Genomic DNA, 20969 nt, shown 5'->3' on the forward strand with positions numbered 1-20969 from the left:
TTGTACCACTTAAGTTTGCAAATGGGTATGCGAACTTAAGTTCCGGACATTGGTCACAAGCCGACAGTTTGCACACGGGTACGCAAACTTGGTTCACGGACTTCAACAGTTATATCAGTTTTCCAACGGGTATGCAAACTTAAGTACCCTAACTTAAACAGTTTAATAAGTTTGCGAACGGGCATGCAAACTTTCGGTCCTGAATTCTGTAAAAACAGCTCGTACACTAAGTACACAAACCGTAATGTATCCAGACATGTGTTTTAACTCTTAACTCCCAATTCAATCATTGAAACATTCTTAGAAGACTACAATAGGTATCTCACACATACTATTAGCTTATACGCAATTTTCAAGTGATTGAATGATCAACATGGAATATTCAGAGCCTACATCAAATGGTCTCACACAAATCATATAAGTTGTTACCAGGTGTTGATGGTTGGTTTTAGTATATGGCGAAAACTGTAAAAGTCTATCTACCTGACCCGACATCAGATGTAGTAGACATTGATATGTCTATATTCCGCAAAGAATTTGGAGAATATATCTGATGAGTGCCTATGTCTCTCTTCATATTATATTGAAACTCAAGCCATCAGATGAATTGTTCACTAGTATAGAGCCTAATGAGTATATAATCTCCTAGCTTCATTACTTACTAATGCCGGAGCCTGCCGAGTATTTTTCCTATGCTATGTTCCCCGGCTGAACCCTTATATTGATATGGCATGACAATTTGAGTTCACTCGCAGCAGAATATCACGAATTTCCAAGTATCAAGGTTAAGTTCCTTGCATAAAAATACTCAATTGGAAAGCATACTGCTCTCAGGAAATAAACTTAAAGAACTCTGTGTCAACACAAGAAATTCAATCAATTTTGTGATAATTCACAAGATTCAGATATTACATTGACTAATTTGAAAAAATTAAGGTTTTGACCCTGCACAGTATATTAGACCCCGCCGTTCGAAATTAAGCTTAGGTAAACTAGGAAACTAATCCGCCATGGATTAGTAGGTGCAAAATCCTACCCAAAATCAGAAAACAATGAATAAAAGGAGCCACGGAATAGGAGCAGCAACAAAGGGAGGTGTGGCCATGCCATAGGCCAGTCGGCACCACTTGCAAATGGCCACATCCCATGTTGCCCGACCGGCCCTATTTCCTGTCGACCAATCAAGTTGCTTTAAATCAGTTACGTTCACCTGGAAGTGTGGCCACTCCCATGCTTGGCCGGCCCCTCTTTTATCGACCAATCAGGTCGCTCTAAACTTGCCACAGTATTAAAAGAGGCAAAATTACGCCAGATGGTCACAATGCCAAATTGGCTTTCCAAAACCGCGCCGACATACCAATGGAATGCCAAATATCTCATCCCGCTCCGCATGCTAATGGCATGCCAAATATTCCATGTCGCGTCAATGCACTAAACGTGCATGCCAAACATTCCATGCCGCGTCAATGCACTAAACGTGCATACCAAACATGCCAAACGTGCCACTTTGTGCCCCACAACATGTCACGAGCCATGTGGGACCTGGAAACCCTAAAAATGGTTCCATGCTATGGCAACTCAGAGCCTCCCTTACTTCTGTGACCATCCCCACTTTTTGGCTTCACCATAATTCCTCTGGCGTGGCCATGGCGCCGTTTGCACAAAAAACGTCATTATGCCGCGGTCACATGCCACACGCGCAAATTAGGGTTTCGAGCAAACCCTAACTTAGCTAAGGTTTCCACGCTAACCAAGCCAATTAATGCTCCCTAGGGAATTAAGTTTGATATGGAAACTAGAGCCAATGTTGTCGAAGCCATATTTGGGTCTAACACTAATATGCGCCAAATTCTAGCTTGGCCATGCCGCCAAGCCCTAATTTTGGCCACGGTGCCAAATCCTAGCTTGGCCATGCCGCCAAGACCTAATTTTGGCCACGTCGCCAAATCCTAATTTTGGCCACGACGCCAAATCCTAGCTTTGGCCATGCCACCAAGTCACTAGCACGTGCTAATGGCTCCACTATGCTATTTAAATATGCCAACAGAATGTGGCCATAATCAATGGCCACCCTTTCTCATGAGTAACAATCTCAGCCGTCTAAATTCGCCACCGAATCGACAGGCCTGTGGAAAGTCTTAGGCGACCAGCCAAGGCAAGCCTAAATAGCATCACGTGCTATCTTCCTGCGGAAAGTCTTCTGATTTTGACTTGCCACACATAGCAAACTGCTACACGTTTTCCACGAAAACATTCGAGACATCAAACATGTCACAAACTGGGGGATGCTCATCAGGGTATTGGTCTGGCGGTTTACAGCGTGTGGCGTGCAACACAGTCATTACAAGAAAGTATCAGAAAGCAGATCAGTTAGTGGCGGCAAGAAGTAGTGGGTGCAAACTAACCCGTCTCCTTCATAGTGGGAACGGGGTCTCTGGCATTTACACATTACCCCACTTCTCCATCACTCAATCATTCTCACTTTCTACGAGATCAGGGTGCATTCAATATGACTTGTATAAATAGGTTCTACCTATTTCAACCAGAAACAAGTTTTTGGTTAACAACAACACAAGTATCCAGAAAAAAACCAAAGAACTGATAGATTACATTCTGCAAGCCAGTTCCACATTTTGATACAAGTCATAAAACAGCCGCACCTTCGGAATTAACCATTCTGGTCTCAACACCTTCTTTGCTTCCTTCCCTAAAACCAACCCTTCTCCTTCACTCTGTGACCGAAGCAAGCCTGGAACGACCATTTCTTGGTAGTCCAAGATTGTACAGATTGATCTCTCGAATCTAAAGTACTCCCGTGCAGTGCATTTGTTTAAGGGTAAGACTCGTTTCTCATTCACACACCCAAATTGACCAAAACCAGCAGAAACAGTTTTTACCCACAAGCAATTGGGAACCACAGTGGGTGATTAATCTCTCGGTTGCAATATCAAATTCAATTCTCAATTTCATTTCTATCCCAATTGGTCTTAGGCCCAATTCAATCGTTAATTGAAACCCATTTCAGCCAAAGATTCTTTCCAGATGTATTCGGGTCATTAGAACCTTGCAGAAGCAATGAATAGCTGGAAGCCAACTACCATAGAAGACATGACAAAAATGCTAGAGGATGTGGTTGCCAGCCAAGTCGATATTATCAGGAGGAAAAACGAGAGGCTTCGTATCTTGAAGAGTATAATAAGTCAATTGTGGGAAGAATTAGCAAAGGCTTATCCGAAGGGTCCCGCCAATTTCAAGAGTAATACGAAGTATGTTAAATATTTGGCTAAAGCCTGCTCCTCTACCAATGAGGATGCTGACGGAGCGCGTAGCCACGTCATAAAGGAGCAGCAGAAGCGCGACCAATTGGATTCTGCCAACACAGAAAGCCAGGACAATTTCACAAGACCGAGGAGGAGACTTTCCAGGTGCGCCATGACATCTGCAAGACAAAAGTAAAGAGCCTGCCTATGAAGCCTTGATGGAAAATATTTATCTACAAACCCTCGCATAAGTTCAAAGAGTTGTCCAACAGTACGCAACCATGACTGATTTGCTGAAAAGAGAAGCACCTGAAGAGGGGGGAATCTACCAAGACGCTTATGGAAACGAACACTACGCCAATGAACAGTATCCAGCTAAGCCACCACGTGTCTCCGTCGCTGATGCAGGCCTCTCAAGAGAAATTATCTTTCAGCAATATGGTAGAAGTAAACGGTCCGCTCATGAATCAATGATTGATCAAGCGTCAGTTCCGCCCTCAAAGAGAGCTTCATGCCAAAGCCTGCAAGAATTTCTGCCACAACAACTACTAATGCGGGAGAATCCAGACTCAAAATATCCACGCTTCCCGTTTCCTATCAAAAGAGTTATAGAGTTACTGGAAATTTCGGTACGAGAGGGAGTAGTCCAACTACCCCCGGTAGGGCGTCCACCAAATGATCAGGAGATGCTAGATTCAAGATATTGCCTGATGAGTGCCAAATATTGTATATATTTGCACCTTTTTATTGGCATTTAACTCATCATTTGTGCACTAATGCTCCATTTTATCCCATATTCTGTGTTTTCGTTGTTTTCAAGAATAAATACTTTTCTCAATTAATTTTGCATTTTTAGGTACTAAATAAAGCCTGGTTAACTCACGGAGCGAAAAGAGCAAAGAAACGACAAAGACTCCCGCAGAAAGGCAGCGAAGATTGATGTTTGCAAGAGCCGGATCAATTAAAAGTAGGCTTGAAGAGGAAGAATTGTTCTTAAAGAAGATATGGGCTTGGCATACCCAAGGCCCAAAACCCTTACCCAAATCCATTTCCATTATCCATACCCATTTCCATGAGAGCCGTCAGATTGGATCCTTCTCATCATCCAACGTCCACCTCATCATTGTGCATCAAAATCCGAAGCTCCTGTCAAACACCATAGTACCTAACTCCATCTGAATCCGTCAGTTTTGTTGTATCTCATAATCCAACGGTCGCTACATACCTCTCCATCGTATCCGTTCGATTCAATCTATATGGGATCATCCAACGCTCTTTACTCGTTGTGCATCAAAGTTCGCTACTCCCGCTCAACACCAAAACACCGAACACCTACACCACAAACCAAACATCCCCTAACACATTCTTCATCGACCTCTTCTCCTCTTCTCCCCAAATTCCTCTCTTCCTTATCACCTGCAACTTCCACCACCACCATCTTCTGCCATCACTGCCACCACCAGACCTCGAACCACACCACCACCACAACCACCCGAAAACTCCACCATCTCTCTACCTAGCCTAGGTGTTTCATCAAATTCACATCCCACTGACCTAGGGTGTGGAGTTGATGAGACAACTCGATCTAGGGTTCACAGTTCACAAAGAAGAGCAGCAAAAGCAGCAGAACAAGTGGGAAGAACAGAAGAAGGTATGGGTCGAGGTGAAATCGCAAGTGGGTACGTCAAATTGAAAATCCCCAAATCAAATTTTAGTTTTTCAAAAATTAGGGTTTAGAAATTTGGGGATTCTACACTATAAATAGAACATGGTGTTTGTAATGTTAGGGGTATGCCTGGGCTAGCCAGAGCACCAATAGTGTTAATTTTAGGTTTTTACTTTTTTTGTTTCAATTCTAATTTTAATTCACAGTCATGTTCTAAGTGTTCTGCTAGGGTTAGATGAAACCCTAATTTTCTATTTGTTGTTCATGTTCATGATAATAACCTTGTTATGCTTAATTGTTTAGGATGGAATTTAGTCTTAGGACTTCAACACTTAACTTTCACAGTGTATGTAATGCATCCATTGTAGTTAGATTTATTCGGTGTTCTAGAACTGCAACTCATACTTAACAGTATATATGAACCTTTTGATTAGATGTACCTTGAAAAGACAGTTAATGCTTAGGAGGATTATCTTAGTTGTGATTGAATCATCCATATCAGATTGACCTTAGATATGTAGAGGATTGACATCCCTTTCATTATCAGTTTTAAGGACAAGGTTAGTGTTAGGATCAGAACAAGTAATGTAAATTAGTGGTGGACTCAAAGGCCCTAGTATACTTCCCATTGTTTAGCTCTTTTCACTGCCACTTTAGGAAATTAGTTAGGAAAACACAAAGAAATAGCATTACACCCTCCTTGTCCCTGAGGACAACCCCATTCTTACCTCACTCACTACAACTGACCCTGTATACTTGCAGGTCTAAGTTGTAGGTTCTTTTAAAACCACACCATTGCCACTATCACATGTTTATTCATCATCATACCAACAAATGCAACGCTCTGAAGAGCATTGTCAGGAAAAGATTGATTCATGGGAATTACGCCTGGGGACTGGAGGTTCTCCGCCTTGCCGCGGATCGACATAGAGATGTTACAAAGACAATAAAGGATGACTGGGAACTTCTCGCGGCTAGGATTGCGTTACACAATAAACTCTGATTTGCAACCTAAAAATTAAGTTTTGTGGAGAGACCCCTAAGCGAATAGGGTATGTGGCCGTATCGGACTAGAGTAAAAAAGGAATGGACAACACCAATGTACCATCTACAAGCACAGTCAACACGTCCCATGGCGTTATATCCTCTACCACCAACACCAGCAGCACCGGAAGCATCCCCTCTGATGTGACGCCTCTTATTACCAGATCCAGAGCTGCCGCTACTCCTAATATTTTTCTTCGAGCATGATGCCTCCAATCATAACCAGGGCTTCCACCACTTCTTCGTCAGGACGAGAGACTGGAGGAGCCAGATGAAACCAATCTTCCCATTACCATTATCGATTTAATGGAGAGATAGGAAGTTCTTTCCAAAACTCATACGGACATGGCGACAAATCAGAAGGAGCCTCTTCGACGTTTCTCTACAGGAGCCGATCCGCATCAACGTTTCGCTCCAGAAGCCGCTTCAACGTTCTCTCCAGAAGTCACCACTCATCCCTGCCAAGGATCGTGTCGTAGTCGCCACAATCCTTCCTGCCAAGGATCGTTCCGCAGCCAGCTAAGGTTCGTATTTGTGGCCACTTTTTGATCCATATCGCCAAAGCTCGTGCTCGTGGATAGTTTACTCTCCTACGTATCCATCCAATCACTTTGAATCCATGGACGCCTATGCAATTTCAGCCAACCTATTTTGGTTCCCACGACAATGTAGTCTCTTCTGCTGCCAAGAAATGTTGATGTTCTTTTGTTGATACCAGCCAGAGCTTTACCATAGCAACAACCACTACAAAGGGAGTCCATACTTCTCCATATTTTAGTTTCACATGGAAGAAGTAATGGAGTTACCAGTACGGATGCAAGATGATATCTTTATCATGGTAAACTCACAGACCATATAAGATAGAAACATGTAAACCAAACTTGGGGACTGAGGCTCTACACGGAATCCCTTCACTGTCAAAGCTCAGGAGACACGGTCAACCCAAAAGTCATAGCCACGACAAGGTCATCTACTCTTCAAAGGTGTAACATAAGGATATCATCATCTCTCTGTCTAGAAGGAGCCTGCAACACTTTACGAGGCCCACGACGGATCCCAAGCCTACTCAGAGAAAACAACTTCAGTAACCGAAGAGAGGTGTGACTGGGGACTGCTCATCGCGGTCCATCCCCGAAAATAATCAAGCATTCATGAGATAACTCTAGATACGCGGCTGAAACATTTTTTTTGAAAAGACAGAGGGATCCACGATTAAAGAAATAACTCTCTCACTTCTAGCTCTTCATTATCCAGAATGTTTCATCCATGTGATGTTCCAAGCATCCCAGCATCACATCCAGGAGAGTACAATAAGCTTGTATCAAATCCCATAGGCGTGGATTCAAGGAAATGCAATTAAAGTAGGCTACACTTGGGGACTGAAGCCTCTTTCAAGTTTGGAAGTTTGAACGCAGTCACCACCTTACCAGTAAATGCAGTAGAAGCACATCTTCTGCGAGAAAATAGACTCAGGATAATTACACATGGGGACTACCAGCATGGGATGCCTTCACTTCCCTCATCTAGGTTATTTATGATTTCAACATCATCATTGTCGAAGCTTTACGAGCCGCAGAAATTTCTCAACATGAAGCCGTACACGTGCATCAAAGACTCCAAAAGCACGCCACAAAGATACGTTCATATATCCGGCCAAACCATCGGATCTAACAGAAGTATAACTGGGGACTACTCATCGCATCCCATTCCATACAATAATCTAAGATTCAAAAGATGGTTTAAACGATGTCGCTTGGAACAAAGTCCTTGAAGACTTGATAGCAGCACATCGACAACGGAACGCCTCCCAACTCACCTATTTCACCCAATGGTTCCGGAAGATTTCGACCATACAAGCATCCATAGCAGATCATCATCGCAATTAGAAAGTCCAGGCACCAAATAACCTAAAGTCAAGGATGAACCAACAACGCAACCACAATCTCCAAGATTATCCCTGACATGATCATTGCCGAGCATATATTTCATCCATACTTCTCAAGAGTGCAATGGAGTTTGGTAAATTTTGAAATCCACTGGAGAGGTTAGATACTCATTCTTCTGGACTCAGAACCTTATTAGACATTCTGGAGAAGATCGATGGTACTGTTGGGTGGCTACATGTGCAAAATAGGAGAGAGCACCTACCTTGAGTTCTCCTGGCTCGCCTTGCTACTGATTATAACTATTAGAGATTGCTTTGCTGCCGTTAATGATCGCTCTACCACCGTTAACAAATGATGAAGAGGATCCAGACGCTGCAGACAAAATCACGGAGCCGGACGATCAAAAAAACAGAAGAGGGTCGATACCCCTTTTCATATGAACGGAGTTTCTAGAGTTTGAACAGAAAAAGGATTCCTTCTTGCTCCATGAACGGGAATAGATGATTGGGCGCACTACACTCATGCTCCATAGCCGAACAAGCAGCGTATGAAGATCACCGCTCCACGACTTAACTAGCAGCGTGCCAAGATCACCAGCCACTCAGACTTGTAACGCTCCACATCACCAGCATCCTGTGGCCAAACTAGAAGTATGTCAACACTCCATAGCATCAACACCATGTGGCCAAGCCAGAAGTACTCCAAGCGGCAGTGCCGTAGAAAAGCCAGAGGTATGCCAAGCGCCAACACTCTATAACACTAGTACTCTGTGGCCAAGCCAGGGGCGCTTTGAAACAAAGATCACAGACTGTTCATGCCTCTTGCCAAAGGTCAGACAGATTTTTCCCTGGTAACCTCTTCATGTCCTGCCCTTTCTATTTGTTATCCTTGATTGTCACCATCTCATGCTTACCCCGCAACAACGGCATTGTTACGAGTTAAGCAGGGCACTTAATGTTGATGGTGGTTTTTAGTATAGGGAGAAAACTGTAAAAGTCTATCTACTTGACCCGACATCAGATGTAGTAGACATTGATATGTCTATATTCCGCAGGGAATTTGGATAATATATCAAAATCTGATGAGTGCATATGTCTCTCTTCATATTATATTGAAACTCAAGCTCCTAGATGAATTGTTCACTAGTATATAGAGCCTAATGAGTATATAATCTCCTAGATTAATTAATCACTAATTCCGGAGCCTGTCGAGTATTTTTCCTATTCTATGTTCCCCGGCTGAACCCTTATATTGATATGACATGACAATTTGAGTTCACTCGTAGCAGTATAACACGAATTTCCAAGTATCAAGGTTAAGGTCCTTGCATAAAAATACTCAATCGGAAATAATACTGCTCTCTGGCAATAAACTTAAGGAACTCTGTGTCAACATGGAATTCAATCAATTTGGTGATAATTCACAAGATTCAGATATTATCCTGACTAATTTGCAAAAATTAGGGTTTTGCGCCCTGCGTAGTATATTAGACCCCGCCATTCGAAATTAAGCTTAGGTAAACTAGGAAACTAATCCTCCATGGATTAGTAGGTACAAAATCATACTCAAAATCAGAAAACAAGGAATAAAAGGAGCCATGGAATAGGAGAAGCAGCAAATGGAGGTGTGGCCATACCATAGGCCATCCGACACCACTTGAAAATGGCCACATCCCATGTTGCCCGACCGGCCCTATTTCCCGTCGACCAATCAGGTCGCTTTAAATCCGTTACGTGCACCTGAAAGTGTGGCCACACCCATGCTTGGCCGCCCCTTTTTTTATCAACCAATCAGGTCGCTCTAAGCTTGCCACAGTATTAAAAGAGGAAAAATTGCGCCAGATGGTCACAATGACAAATTGGCTTTCCAAAACCGCTCTGACATGCCAATGGCATGCCAAACGTGCATGCCAAACGTCCCATCCTGCTCCGCATGCTAATGGCATGCCAAACATGCTATGCCGCGTCAATGCACTAAAAACGTTCATGCCAAACATTCCGTGCCGCGTCAATGCATTAAACGTGCATGCCAAACATGCCAAACGTGCCACTTTGGGCCCCACAATATGCCACGGGCCATGTGGGACCGGAAAGCCCTAAAAATGGCGCCATGCTATGGCCACTCATAGCCGCCCTTGCTCCTGTGACCATCCCAAAGTTTTGGCATCACCATAATTCCTCTTGCGTGGCCATTGCGCCGTTTGCACAAAAAACGTCATTGTGCCGCGGTCACATGCCACACACGCAAATTAGGGTTTCGGCGAAACCCTAACTTAGCTAAGTTTTCCACTCCAACTAAGCCAAGTAATGCTCTCTAGGGCATTAAGTTTGATATGGCAACTGGAGCCAATGTTGTCGAAGCCATATTTGGGTCTAACACCAATATAGGCCAAATTATAGCTTGGCCATGCTTCCAAGCCCTAATTTTGGCCACTGTGCCAAATTCTAGCTTGGCCATGCCGCCAATCCCTAATTTTGTCCACGATGCCAAATCCTAGCTTGGTCATGCCGCCAAGTCCTAATTTTGGCCACAACGCCAAATCCTAGCTTGGACATGCCGCCAAGCCCTAATTTTGGCCACGACGCCAAATCCTAGCTTTGGACATCCCACCATGTCACTGGCATATGCCAATGAATCCACTATGCTATTAAAAGATGCCAACATAATGTGTCCATGATCAATGGCCACACTTTCTCATGAGTTACAATCTCAGTCGTACAAATTCGCCAACGAATTAACAGGCTTGTGGCAAGTCTTAGGCGGCCAGCCAAGCCAAGCCTAAATAGCATCACGTGCTATCTTCCTGCGGCAAGTCTTCTGACTTTGACTTGCCACACATAGCAAACTGCTACACGTTTTCCACGAAAACACTTGAGACATCAAACATGTCACAAACTGGGGAATACTCATCAGGGTATTGGTCTGGCGGTTTACAGCGTACGGCGTGCAACACGCCCATTACAAGAAAGTTTCAGAAAGCAGGGCATTTAGTGGCGGAAAGAAGTAGTGGGGTGTAAACTAAGCCGTCTTCTTCATAGTGGGAACGTGGTCTCTGGCATTTACACATTACCCCACTTCTCCATAACTCAATCATTCCCACTTTCTACGAGATCAGGGTGCGTTCAATATGACTTGTATAAATAGGTTCTACCTATTTCAACCGGAAACAAGTTTTTGGTTAACAACAACACAAGTATCCAGAAAAACACCAAAGAACTGATAGCTTACATTCCGCAAGCCAGTTCCACATTTTGATACAAGTCATAAAACAGCCATACCTTCAGAATTAACCATTCTGGTCTCAACACCTTCTTTGCTTCCCTCCCTAAGACCAACCCTTCTCCTTCACTTTGTGACCGAAGCAAGCGTGGAACGACCATTTTTTGGTTTAGGCCAGGATTGTACAGATTGATCTCTCGAATATGAAGTACTCCCGTGCAGCGGATTTGTTTAAGGTTTAGACTCGTTTCTCATCCACACACCCAAATTGACCAAAACCAGCAGAAACAGTTTTTACCCACAAATACCAGGTGATTTTCACATGATCATCTTTTGACTTTCGTCAAGAATAATGATGAACGTGGTTAAAGAAAAAAGCTTTCCAAGACATATTTCGAGAAAGATATAAGTGATTTAAACTCAGCTCGAAATATCAAATGTGTATAATGTAAAGTCTATATAGCTATACGACTTTGTCCGAATAGGAGATAGAATTGAATAGACTTCTGAATGACAGATGAGTTCAAGTCTCCACATACCTTTTGTTGATGAAGTTACACAAGCTCCCTTTAGTAGTTCTTCGTCTTCAATCGATGAACGTTGTAAATTCTAAAGCTCAACTACACATTCTATCCTAATCTGAGACATAGCTATAAGTATATTAGAAATCAGAACTTATAATTTTGACAAATAAACTTGACAAACAAGCTTGATATAGAAATGCTTGTGAGTTCAACCGAGCAGTGCTCTAACATAATTAAAAACTTTGGAGGACATCTCTATGTGCGTAATTGCGAGATATACTTCTATCCACAGAAATCAGATTGCTACAAACACATACTTATGAGGTTTTAGCGTGTTTTCCTGCTCTGATACCAACTGAAAAAGCGGGGGTCTAAAAACCACACCCAATATTTCGTTTGACAATCTGTTGGACTAACTCCAATATAATTCTGTGAGAATCAACTAGAGTCAGACTCAATCAAGGAAACATATCTAAGAGCTATATCTCTATTTCTCAATACTATCTGCAATCGAACAGATAGGAATCTGTGAGCCTGATTGATATGAGAAATAACATAAATGGTATAAAAAAACTATGTTCAAGTGTCAGTCAATTATTACCCAACAAACAAGGTCGTATTTCCCAATTGAATGAACTACGCACAACCTGTGATATTTCAACTATATAAAATATAATACGGAAAAGAAATAACACATAAACCAGAAGTTCTGTTAACGAGGAAATTGCAAATGCAGAAAAACCCCTGGACCTAGTCTAGTTTTGAACACCACACCGTATTAAGCCGCTAAAGACACTAGCCTACTACAAATTAACTTCGGACTGGAATGTAGCTGAGCCCTAACCAATCTCACACTGATCAAGGTACAGTCGCACTCCTTACGCCTTTGAATCTCAGCAGGATTCTACGCACTTGATCCCTTATATAGCTGATCTCACCCTCAACTAAGAGTTGCTACGACCCAAAGTCGAGGACTTATAAACAAATCTGTCTCCCACAGAAATATATATTCTGATAGATAAATCTGTCTCCCAAAGAAATACCTATGAAGTTTTGTTCTGTCTTATGATAATCAAGGTGCACAGGAACCAATTGATAATATGGTCTTATATTCCCAAAGAAAAGCCTAGAAATATCAATCAGCTCACAAAATGTTAACTATATGGTAGTAGAACAAGTTATTGTGGAATCACAAAGAATGAGACGAAGAGCTTTGTGATTACTTTTTATATATTACCTATCGGAGATAAATCTCGAGCAAATCTTAGAGAAGATAGTACTCAACAAGATAGAACAGATAAGATCAGAATACGCAACTACATAGAAAATAGTTGGATCTGGCTTCAGAATCCCAATGAAGTTTTTAAGTCGTTAACCTATAATGGTTTTAGGAAAAACCTAGGTTAACGGAGAATCGACTCTAGTCGCAACTAGTATCACACAGGAGGTGTGGGTATTAGGTTTACCAGTTGTTAGAGTTGTCCTTTATATAGTCGTTCAAATCAGTGTTTGCTGAGTTAGCTTAGAAACAAAGCATTCCATATTCAATGTTAGATGACAATCTGATTTAAGATACAATCTAAATTGGCTTGAAACCAAAGCAATATCTCTCCACCGTTATATGGTCTTAGCTTGTCATACACAAATGAAATATACTTTCATTTAGATATGGGTAACCATACCTAAACGTGTATATTGAGTTGGCTCAATAATAGTTAACCAAAGTTAGCCATATGAACACTTTTGTCTTAACCACATTCATCTAACACATCTAGATCAACTATGATGATCAATCACTCATGAAAGATAATCAAATGAATATAATTGTGTTTTATATAGTTGTTCAATTGTTGATAATCGAAGTATATACGATCCAATTGAAGTAAAATCGGAATGATTCATAATGTACAAAGTACAAGAATCATTTCATGAACATTAAGCCACACGGTTTTCAAAGATTGCATTCCTTATTTCATAAATGTTTTTGTTCACGAGTATGTAAACATACTAAACCGATTTTAGAACACTGACTACTAAGTTTGCAAACGGGTACGCAAACTTTAGTTTTCGTACTTTGGTCTTGTCCAGAAGTTTGCAAACGGGTTCGCATACTGTCGTCCCGATCCTAACTCAGGTAGAACCGTTCACATAATGGTATGCAAACTTGGTTCCCGGACTTTAACAGTAAAAATCGTTCGCATACTGGTATGCAAACTTGGTTTATGGACCTGAATCATACCAACACAGTTATTACACTAAGTATGCATACTGTAATGTTTTCCATACATGGGTTTTAGTTCTAAACTCCCATTTCAATCATTAAAACATTCTTAGAAGACGGCAATGGCTGTCTCACGCAAACCATTAGCTTATAAGCAATTTTCAAGTGATCGAATGATTAATATGAAACTTTCCAAGTCGACATCAAATGACTGTCTCACAGAAATCATGTAAGATATTTCAAGGCAATTTCCACATGATCATCTTTTGACTTATTTAGTTTGCAACAAATAAATTGTTTCTAACTAAATTAACTCATCAAGAATAATGATGAATGTAGTTAAGTCAAAAACCTACCAACACATATTTCGAGAAATAGATAAGCGAGTTATACTCATCTCGAAATAACAAATGTGTATGATATGAAAGTCTATATCACTATACGACTTTTGTCTCAATAAGAGATAGAATAGAATAGAATATAATAGACTTATGAGTGATAGATAAGTTTTAGTATCCATATACCTTTTGTTGATGGAGTTCCTCCGAGTTCTTCAGTAGAACTTCGTCTTCAGTTGTAAGCGGCGTGAAGTCTAAAGCTCAACTACACAATCTATCTTAGTCTGAAACTCCTATAAGTAGACTAGAAGTCAAGACTATAGTTCATCAACTAAACTTGACAAACAAGCTTGAGATACCAACGCTTGTGAGTTCGACCTAGAAGTTCTCTAACTCAAATCATTTGTATCCAGTAAACTCGAATAAATTAAACACAAGAAGACCTTATTGATTAATTTAATCGGAAATGCTTAACATAAGAAAACTTACGGAGCCATACAATACTTTCACATAAAAGTGGATCAAAGAAAGATCAATACTGCGGAATTTTTCAAAAGTTCATTCTATCTTTTATCAATATTTGCATAATGACACAATTGACTTAACGTTTTAGCATATATGAGATAAGAAAATTCACGAACGTAAACACATATATATCTCATAAGAAATTGTAATATATGAAATCAAAAAGAGATTAAATACTATAAAAATCATCTTCCAAATAACTTTAGAATTTAAATAAATAATCTAAAAACATTGCAAGATGAAAATCGTTGAAATTGTTATGTGTACTCACAAAAAATGCTATTCCAAACCCTAGTTATCCTTATTAAACATAAGAATAAATTCTCATAAGAAGTTTCTTAGAAATTATTTTAACAATGAACAAAAGACATTTCACTTACTTTGAAGACTTTTCTCATATTCCCTATATTCATCAAGCTCATCTTCGATCAGATCAATCCTGGATTCGAGATTATCGATCTTATCCTCAAGTCTTTTGGTTGAAGATTCGAGTTCATTCTTCAAGGCATGTACTTGTTCCAAAAAAATATTCATAGTTAGTAAGAGCTTATCAAGTTGCGAGATTGAAGGATTCACATCAGAAGAGGAATCACGTTTGTCTTGACTTAACTAACTATCAGAAGAATCAAAACGAATTTTCCCAGAGGGAAAGAGAACAGTCCATACGTCATCTTCTTTACTGGAAAGACTTGATGAGGACATGATAAAAGTAAATGAAATGCTTTCTCAAGAAATGAATCCTTCAACCTTAAAAGGAAGAAGATAAGGAATAAATTCCCAAAATAACCTTTGACCAAAACACTAAAAGAATTTTGGATATCCCAGTAGGGCTTCGTCAATCAAACTCCGTACACATACCCAGGATGTGTGCAAGCTATTTTCGCGAACAGAAATACAAGAAACGGTTCTTAGCTCAATAAGCGAACTTATAGAACAAGAAGGAGACATAGAAACAAGTTAATCGTGAGAATAAATTCTCGTTTAGCTCAAGACGAAGCATCAGGAACCTTTTTCACACCCCTCTTAAAGATTATGGTTCTTGTCCAAGTGAAAAAACAACAAAAAATTTCATAAACTATTACAACTTGTAATTTCTCCCATCCAGTAAAGGATCGGGTGGTTTCTCAAAAGGTGAGGATGATTTCCTTATTCCTTGTATCTGATTTCTCTTTATGGATGAATGGCCATAAGAGAATATCTTCCTTTCCCACAATGTTCTGAATACTCCATTTATCGATTTTTGCAAACTATGGATGGTTCAATATCTCTTTTGAAAGTGACGTTGATTTCTTATGAGATTTTCTTCTCTTCTTCTGATAAAGTAAATTAATAGAATAAGGTTTTTCAAGAACCTTTGTGCAATCCATCTTTAAGTGATCCTGGTTTTTTCACAAGGAAGACTTAGGATTTGTTGTGTCTTTGTATTTTATCACGTCTTTCTTTTTACAAGAAGAGCTTGAACGTGACAGAGTAGTATGCTGATTGAGTTTAAAAGAGTTTTTCGAAGTGAATTCCATTCTTCCTCTTGTGATCACGATTGCAAGATATTGCATTTTCTTGTCTTAATTTTTTCAGTTGACATTCCATATTTTTAATCCTTTTAATCCAGTTTTCCTTCTTCAGATGAAACATACTCTTCATTGAGATAAATCTTTGGTCAAGAGATCAATTTATGTTCTGTGGAAGTTAGATTGTTTATCATGGAATAATCAGAGCTGTTGGAGAGACAAGTGTGATTATTTGCAAAGTAAGTGAGAGAACTTTCACAGGCTTCTTCCTCGGGACAGTAGTCGAGAGTTCCCATCCATGCTTTGGTCTTCTCACTAACCTCCTTATTAGGACAACCAGAGATATGATGACCATATATGTAGCACTTGGAACAAGTTCCATTATCATAGTCTTTGTGAACTTTCCTATCTATTTCATTGATTGATGAGGAGGATTTTTTTACGAGAATTTCTTTTTCACCGTCTAAGAGTTTTCTTCAACTATTGTACAAACAGTGAAAGAGTTGAATGAAATTCTCATCCTTCATGTCAATCAATTCGGAACATAGAGAATTTACATCAGTTATAGCAACAAGATTGCAGGGCACGTGAAGTTTTTCTCTTTTACTTAGTTCAAGATAAAATAAATCTTTAGCTTTCCGACAAGAGTATTCTTGGAAAGTGTTTCAAGGTTATTTCCCTCAAAGATGGCATGTTTCTTAGAATCGTATCTATCTGGTAGTGATCTGAGAATTTTCATCACAATGTCCTTTTCAGGAATAGTCTTACCAAATGCAAAAGATGCATTAACAATTCCAGACATTTTGTGATTAAACTCATCAAATGACTCTTCATCAGCCATGCAAAGGTTTTCTCAATCAGAATTTAGGTTTTGAAGCCTAGCTTCTTTCTCAGAGGTACTCCCTTCAAATACGGTTTCTAAGATATCCTAAGCATCTTTAGACCGAGTAAACGTAGTCATATGGTTCTGAAGATTTGGGGTAATGGCATGGATGATAGCATTTAATCCGTCAGAATTTTGCTTTGCAGCGAGAATCTCGACAGGATCATACTCACCAATGTCCTTAGCAACAGTTACATCGTGTACTGTAACTAATGGAGGATCATAGCCATTAACAACACGACCACATGATTGAAATCACGCGCTTGAAGAAAGGCACGCATAAAATTTTTACACCATAAGTAATTCGAGCCATAGAAGACTGACGGTACGTTTATAGAGATATCACTTTTGTCCATAGAGTCAGATTGCCACAAACACATACTTATGAGGTCTTAACGTATTTTCCTGCTCTGATACCAATTGAAAAAGCATGGGTATAACAATCATACCCAATGATTCGTTCGGAAATCTGTATGGACTAAACTCCAATGTAATTCCGAGAGCACCAACTTGAAAGCGATACTCAATCAATAATTATATCAAAGAGTTTTTATCTCTTTCTCAATACAATCAACAAATCAAACAGATAGAAATCTGCGAGCCTGATTGATATGAGAAATAACTTGGACGGTACCAAAGACCAATACCCAAGTGTCAATCAAGTTCTATCCAACAATCAAGGTCGGATTTATCAACTGATTGAACTAAGCACAACCTGTGATATTTCAATTATATGAAAATATAATGCGGAAAAGAAATAACACAGACACCAGAAATTTTGTTAACGAGGAAACCGCAAATGAATAAAAACCCGGGACCTAGTCCAGATTTGAACACCACAGTGTATTAATCCAATTCAGACTCTATCCTACTACCAATTAACTTCGGCCTGGAATGTAGTTGATCCCTAACCAAGTCTCACACCGATTAAGGTTCAGTCGCGTTCCTTACGCCTCTAGAACCATGCCGGATTTTGCGCACTTGATTCCCTTAGTTGATCTCACCCACAACTAAGAGTTGCTACGACCTAAAGTCGAAACTTATAAACAAATCTGTCTCCCACAGACATGTATATTCTTTATTCGGTTTTTGTTCCGTCTTCTGATAAAACAATGTGGACATTAACCAACTAATAATCTCGTCTTATACTACCGAAGAGCATCCTGGAAATATTAGTCAACTCACAATAACCCAACTTATTAACAAGAAAAGTTATTGCGGAATCACAAGAGTCTGAGACGAAGAACTGTTGTGATTACTTTTTATATCTTACCTATCGGAGATAAATATCGAGTAAATTTTGGAGAAGATAAAACTCAATACGATAGAACAAGTAAGATCAGAATACGCAACTACAGAGAGAATAGTTGGATCTGGCTTCACGAATCCTAAATGAAGTCTTCAAGTCGTTAACCTATAATGGTTTTGGAAAAACCTAGGTTAAAGGAGAATCGACTCTAGTACGCAATTAGGACATATGAAAGTGCCAGGATTAGGTTTTCCGGTTGCTAGAAGTATCCCTTATATAGTCTTTCAAATCAGGGTTGCTTTCAATAAGCTAAAATTTCTTAGTAACAAAGAATTCAATATTCACCGTTAGATGAAATCCTGATTTAAGATTCAAGCTAAGTCTGCTTAAAAATAAAGAAATCAATCTCCATCGTTATATGGTCTTAGCTTGTTACACACAAATGAAATATACTTATATTTATATATGGGTTACCGTACCTAAACGTGTATATTGAGTCGGCTCAATAACAGTTAAACGAAGTTAGCCATATGAACACTTTTGTCTTAGCCGTATTCATCTAACACTTCTAGACCAAATATGAAGATCAATCAATCATGAAAGATAATCAAATGAATCTAATTTTGTTTCAAATAGAGTTTTTTAATTGTTCACTATCTCATAGAAATATATATGAACGAATTGAAGCGAAACCGGTTTGATTCGTAATCGTACAAAGTACTTATACAAGAACCAATTTATGAACAATAAGCCACCGTTTGCAAAGATTACATTCCTTAGATCAAAATTTTTTTAGTTCATGAGTATGAGAATCATACATAACCGATTCTAGAACTTCACCACTGTGTTCGCCAACCAGGTACGCGAACAGCAGCTCCGGACCTTTGTCTGGTCAAGCGGTTCGCAAACCTGGTTCGCGAACAACCGTTCCGGACCCAAGTCAGGTAAACCCGTTCAAAAAAGAGTTCTGGACCTTCTCAGGTAAATCTGTTCGCATATTAGTTACACAAACAAGAGTTCTTAAATAATCACAATACAGTTCGCATACTAGGTATGCATACCATGTTGTATCCAGACATGGGTAATCGTTCTAAACTCTCATTTAAATCATTGAAACATCCTTGGAAGACGACAATGGTTGCCTCACACAAACCATTAGCTCAAGTAATTTTCAAATGATCGAATGATCAATACGAAACTACCCAAGTATTTGAGGGTGAAAATAGTTTCTGCTGATTTTGGTAATTTTGAGTGTGTGGGTGAGAAACGAGTCTAAACCCTAAAAAATGTACTGCATGGGAGTACTTTGATTTAAGAGATCAATCTATAAAAATCCGGCCTAAACCAAGAAATGGCCATTCCATACTTGCTTCGGTCACAAAGTGAAGGAGAAGGGTTGGTCTAGGGTGGGAAGCGAAGAGAGTGTTGAGACCGGAATAGTTGATGCGGGAAGAGTAGTTGTTTGACGACTTGTATCAGAAAGTGGAAAGGTAACAGATGGGAAAGCTAACAAGTGATTTCTGAGTGTTGTATTCTCCTGACCAAAACTTGTTCTTTGCTGTAAATAGGTGAGACCTATTTATACAAGTCGCAATGAAACGTACCCTAGTCTCGTAAGAAGTGGAACTGGTTGAGTAAATGGAAGAAAGCGGTAACGGGTAATGCCTAGAATTTATGTTTCCATAATGAAGGAAGCGTTTCACCCTTACTTCTTGTATTTACTAACCGCCTAACTATTATGACACTTTCTTGTAACGGGGGTAGTGTACGCCGCACGCTGTAAACCGCCAGACCAATACCCTGATGAGCATCCCCCAATTTGTGACATGTTTTGATGTCTCGAGTGTTTTGTGTAGCATGTTGCTATTTTTTGGCAAGTTGAGCTTGGGAGGCTTTCCGGCTCGGTGGTGAACTTCGAAGGTCGAGATTTTGCATCTTGAGAGGAAGGTTAGCCGTTGATTGTGGTTACCTTCCGTTGGTAGCCAGTGGCGTGGCCACGGTGCTGGCATGGATTGCGCATGCTCTTGGCATGGATAATTAGGGTTTGGCGCCGTGACCAAAGAATTGGCACAGCTAAGTGTGTGTCGTGGCCAAAGAGTTGGCAGCATAACCAAGAGATTGCCACAAGTCGTTTGGTGGCAAGCTTGTACGGCTGAGATTTGCATCTTAGAAGGAGGGGTGGTCGTTGATTGTTGCAACCCTCTGTTTGGCGGCCAGCGGCATGGAGGCATGGCCAGCACGGCTCGTGCATGCTCTTGGCGCGGCTCAAATCAGGGTTTGGCACAAACCATGGAACTTTGGCATCGTAGCCAAGAGGTTGCCACAAATCGTTTGGTTTGGTGGCAATCTTGTACGGGTGAGATTTGCGTCTCAGAAGGAGGGGTAGCCGTTGATTGTTGCAACCCTCTGTTTGGCAGCCAGCGGTATGGAGGCATGGCCGGCATGGATTTGGCATGGTTTAGGGGTGGCCAAGCTCGGATTTTGGCATAGTTTTATGTGCGGCCAAAATTAGGGTTTTGGCATAGTTTAGGCGCGGCCAAAATTAGGGCTTGGCATTGGGACAAAAGTTTCCACGCATTTGGTGGCGAACTTGGACGGCTGATATTTGCATCTCAGAAGGAAGGGTGGCCGTTGATTGTTGCAACC

The sequence above is a fragment of the Papaver somniferum genome, unplaced genomic scaffold, assembly GCF_003573695.1.
Source record: "Papaver somniferum cultivar HN1 unplaced genomic scaffold, ASM357369v1 unplaced-scaffold_137, whole genome shotgun sequence".
NCBI lineage: Eukaryota > Viridiplantae > Streptophyta > Magnoliopsida > Ranunculales > Papaveraceae > Papaver > Papaver somniferum.